Here is a 6,000-nt window from a genome sequence, read left to right on the forward strand (position 1 = left end):
GCAGGATAGATATATTCCAAAAATGAAGAAGTATTCTAAAGGGAGGATGAGGCATCCATGGCTGACAAAGGAAATCAAAGACAACATATAAACAAGAAAAGAGGGCATATAGTATATGTCATAAGGACAGAACAGATGAAATATAAAGGTAAGGGGGCCAATAATATAAAAAGAAAACACAAAGTATTTTCAAATATATAAAATAGAGGCAAGAGGGGATATTGGACAACTGAAAAATGAAACTCTAAAGGTAGTAATTGGAGACAAAGAAATGGTGGATGAACTTAATAAGTACTTTCTGTCAGTCTTCACTGTGGAAGACACTAGCAGTATGGCAAAAATTTGAGAGTGTCAGGGGGAGAAGAGACTGCAATCGCTATACTAAGGAGAAGGTACTTGGGAAGCCGGAAGGTCTGAAGGTAGATAAGTCACTTGGACCAGGTGGACGACAACTCAGGGGTCCAAGATAGGTAGCCATCATTGTCTTTGGAAGTGCCTATTAAAGTCCAGGCACATAATATCTAGACAGACAACTGCTCACAGCTCAGTTCACACTCCCTTGCATTTCTTTGGTCTTGTTGGACTCAACCTGAGGAAGACAAACAGGATATAGTTAAAATAAACAAATTTGAAATAGTTATTTAATCCTTCAATAAAGACTGCATTTTGCCACTGGAAATTTATAAATATTCTGGATTATTTTCAAATATTTTTGACTTATTCAGCAGATTCATATCTGTAAAACTGGGATGGAATTTTTGGAGCTATATTATTTTTTTATTGAGATACCTAGGTGAAAGAATATGCCCAATATTGAAAGATGAAAAAGGTCAAAAAAGAAGAGATAAAAATGAATTAGATTTAGTGTTTGTTTGTGATCATGTAGATTAATTAAGGGACAATGAGAAATTTTCAGTGAACATCTGTGAGAAAAATAGCTTACCAAGGAAAAATTGCTGTTGAGTTCCTCTTTACTCAGGAGGATGGAATATAACAGTACTTCACCTGCATCTGGTCATTTGAATTTCCACTTAATCTAACTTCCTTCCAATGTATCTGCCATGTTGTGTGGGAAATGGAATCCTAGTTTCATCTTCCTATTCATTCCATCACCTCATCTCCTACCCAAACAACCAGCTACCATTTCGTCTCCTGCTCCCCCACACATACACACACACAAACACGCGCCCACACACATGCACACACACACACACACGCAAACACTCACAGACACACACAAACACACACATACGTACTACATATACACACACAGACACGTACACACCCACACACACACAGACACACACAAACAGAAACACATACAAATACGCACACACACAGACGTACACACAGACACCATAGGCACACATACACACACAGAGACATACACACACAAACAGAAACACATACAAATACACACACACACAACACTCACACACAGATGAACACCAACACACAAAATACCCACGCACACACATATACACACCCACATACACCACACACATACATACACCCCACACACACACACACCACACACCCACACACACATACACCCCACACACCCACACCACACATACACCCACACACACACACACGCGCACCACACACACACATACCCACACCCACACACCACACACACACACACCTGCACACCACACACACACATATACACACCCACACACACACACCACACACCCACACACACATGCACCCCACACACACATACACACATATACACACCCACACACATACCACACACACACACCACACACACACACATGCACCCACATACACACACACACCACACACACGCACACACCACACACACACACATGCACCCACGTACACACGCACACGCACACGCACATGCACACACACACACATACACACACGCACACACATACACACACACGCACACGCGCACACACACGCACACGCACACGCATACACACACATACGCACACACGCACACACACACACACACACACACATACGCACACACACACACACACACACACACACACACACACACACATACACACACATACGCACACTCACACACACACGCGCACACGCTGCAACCACTGGTTGGATGTCCTCCCTGTGCACAGGGCTTGGCGAAAGTCAAGGCCGTGACCTCTTATGAAATCATTTTCCGTGACCTCTGACTCTTTTCCCTTCTCTGTGAGCTTTGAAACTGATCATTCCCTGAACACACAGGCCTGTCAATTTGAATTTGTAGCCACATCAGTGGCTTGCTTGATTTCCAATAAAACCCTTTTGCAAGGTCACCAGCAAATGCCTATGCTGTTATTCTGTATCAAGCTGGCATTAGATTGTGCTGCTGGTAGTTTTCAGAGGTCATAGATAAGCCACAAATAGCAAACAGGAAAATGTGGTATTGTGATGAGACAGAAATTAAACTTGAAAATTGCAGAATCTGAGAATCTGAAATAAAAACTGAAAAAGCTGGTGATCAGGTGGTATATCTGGAAAGCGAAGCTTTCTTAACATAATGGGTCAATACCCTTTTATGGGAGCTCATATTGAGTCTGTTTTTGTCTCCACAGATGCTATCTATTGGTCTGTATCTGCTGCAATTTCTGTTTTTATTAATAAACCATTATGTAGGCAGTATTACTTTATCAGTTAATATTCCAGAGTTTGTCACTTATACATTTCTTAGTCACATAGCCTGCAGCGATAACATTATATTTTTACGGCTACGCACAAGAAATCTTGACATTGGATAAAATTTCCTGCAGATTAAAACATACAAAGAAAAACAAGCATAGCTTCAGATATCATTTATCAAACAGAATACCCGTTTTCATTTTTGAACCTCAAAGAAATGGAAGCTCTCCAACAGGCAAAGTTCACAGTCACTAAAATCAACCCTTTATTCTTTTGAAGATTCACATCCTCAGTTGTGTGAAGCAAATTTTTTTTATCAGTTCCTGTCAATATCTATCAGCAGCTGATGCTTTGTGCCTAAGAGAATAAACCCCGAAAGAAAATGACAGTCCATTTGACACAGGGATCTGTAGATAAGCAGTTAGGCTGAATGCATTAAGATCAACTGAGAATTCAGAGTATCCCATCAGGAAATTAATGTTACAGTCGAATGCAAGTCAGCCTGGTCACTTGGGATTTCAAACAAATAGCACATGGAATTTCAAATAAAGAAAACTGCAGCGATTCGCACTGTATTTATAGCAGCCTAATTATTATTATCTGCTAATTATCACATCAGATCTGCAATGTATGCAGAGTTTGGTGTGAATTGGAAGGGACTCTTGAAAATCACAAGATGCCAAATAATGCTAATGCTTCTGGACTTTGCTGATTCAAGGCAAGCTGATCCGTTTCACTGACTGATTCATTGCTTTCTGCAGTGGTGGCACTTCACTCTGTCAGTCAGCCATTTAATTTCCAAGCTGACAGACATTCAGAATGAATTTATTCCTGCTTACCAAGCAATAGTGAATAAACATTCCATGCATACATAAGTGTGTACACTGCTTTGGTGCTGAAAAGTGATGCTATATGGAGCCTTTTATGAGAGTGACCTTTGGAAGATATGTACACAATGTGTTGATTGCTGAAAATCAATACCCTCCCACCCCAAAACAGACCGATGACTACAGACATACTGCAATGGGATTCCAGGTATTGTGGCTGAATTGAGTGAATATAGTGCATGATTATATGGGGGGGGGGGTGCACAGTTAGCATTAGCTGTTAGCGCAACACTTTTACAGCTTGGAGTGCTGGAGTTCAGAGTTCAATTCTGGTGTCCTCCCCTGTGGAAAGCATGGGTGCTCCAGTTTCCTCCCATGGTCCAAAAACAGACCGGTTAGGTTAATTGGTCATTGTAAATTGAGTTCGGGTTAAGTCATGCTTGTTGGGGGTTGCTGGACAGTGTGCTCGCATGTTGTATGTCTAATTAAATAATAAAATATAGCACCAACCACTCTAACATTAAGTGTCTTGGACCTTAAAATAGTGCAATTCACTTCACCTTGTTTGGACCATCGACATGAGTTTAATGCATTGAAGAGTAATTTGATAATTTTCAGGACAGATGTGGTATTCCCCTTCTCTTGAATGCCTCACATACTATAAGAAACTTTGCTTCAAGGAGCAGACTGAAGTGCAAACACAGAGAAAATTTAAGGTTGGTATGAAACTAAGAAGGAGAAAAATGCTTTTTGTTTAACTTTCTTTGTCTAGTTTTTACTCGATATGTTATTAAATGCCATTACTTTCTTTCATTTTGTTTTCACCTTTCTTCCCCTTTTTGTACTTCAAGATTCAAGATTTTTTCTTGTCATTTTCAGTATGTGAGTGTCAAGAAGAACAAAATGATTGTTACTTTGGGAATGATGCAGCATAAAAAAACACAATAAGCCTAAAGAAAACAATTTTTAAAAACCCACAATAAATACAAATATAAAAGGTGTCATATAAAACACAATGTACAAATAACTTATTTTCACAGACTGATTGTACGTGAGGTGATCTGTCTGTAGTGGTGCTGGGTTGGGTCAATGGGTGGATGTGTTGATCAGCCAGGTGGCTTGGGAAGGCTGATTCCCTGATGGGAGTGGGTCAAGCAGTCCATAAGCAGGGTGGGTGGGACCCTTCAGGATATTTCCTTCTTATCTCACTGTTTCACGGCATCACAACACATCCAGGTACATCGACAGCATCAGCCCTGCAGATGAGTCCACTGCGATTCTCATGGAATTGCATTGCCTAATTTGAGGTCAGACATGAAAAATACCAGGATCTGAAGAATAGCAAAAATATATTCTCTGAATGCAGAAACATGTTTGGGTACAAAATTTCCATGCACACTTCAATTTTCTCTCCACACATTAAAAAAGTGCACTCCATTTACCATTATATGATTTATGATATGCAAGCAGAAAAGAAATAACTTGAACATCTTTCATAACCTCAGGGTATCCCAAAGGACTTAACAACTATTGTAGTATATTCATTGTAGCAACATAGGATGGAAGGTACTTCAATTTGTGATGAAAAATAATGGAGGAAGGTTTTCATCTCAGCAATTAAAATATGATTTTGTTACTGCTCTGGATTGTGTGAAAAACCATTGTGCTATGGAGTTTGGTACAAATACCAAAGTAAAAGGAATAATCTCAACATTCCTTCTAAAGCCCAATATTGAATGCACTTTAAATAGCTCTGTGAAAACACTGGAACACTCTGTTCCACCGTCCTAGTTTTCCAATGAGCTGGAACAAAACTGCATTTTTTGAATAATATTTTTAAATCCAACTCCCTTTTTCTGAGATTTATTTTTAATATAGGAGCCAAACAGCTTAACTGGAATCATCAAAGATATTTGAAATTAAAATATTATTTTATTGTTCTACAAAATGCTTCAGGTTAAAATTTTTGCTTTGTTTGATTTGCAATCCATCCAAAATGTCTTGATTTTGCTCACTCCAAGCTACTTGGAAATATTTTTAGTTCTTTTTCATATTTGCTCACACTGGCTCTGACTTAGTAATCTTTCATTTTGAAAGCCTCTCCCTTCCATGCCCTCATTCTTCTCCATTCCTGTAATCTTCTTCAATCCAACAACCCTATAAATTGTTCATAAACAAAGGAGATTCTGCAGATGCTGGAAATCCAGGGTAACACATACAAAATGGTGGAGGACTCAGCAGGTCAGGCAGCATCTATGGAAATGAATAAACAATCGATGCTTCGGGCCAAGGCCATTCATCAGGATCAGAACGGAAAGGGGAAGATGCCAAAATAAGAAAGGTGGGGGGCAGGGAAGGAGGACTAGATAGAAAATGATCGGTGAAGCCAGGTGAAAGGTCAAGAGCTGGAGAAGAAGGAATCTGATAGGAGAGGAGAGTGCACCATGGGAGAAATGGAAGAAGGAGGGGCATAAGAGGGAGGTGATAGGCAGGTAAATAGAAGAGGTAAGAGGACATAGTGGAGAATAGAAGAAGAGGT

This window comes from Hypanus sabinus, chromosome 5 (genome assembly GCF_030144855.1).
Source record: "Hypanus sabinus isolate sHypSab1 chromosome 5, sHypSab1.hap1, whole genome shotgun sequence".
NCBI classification, from domain to species: Eukaryota; Metazoa; Chordata; class Chondrichthyes; order Myliobatiformes; family Dasyatidae; genus Hypanus; species Hypanus sabinus.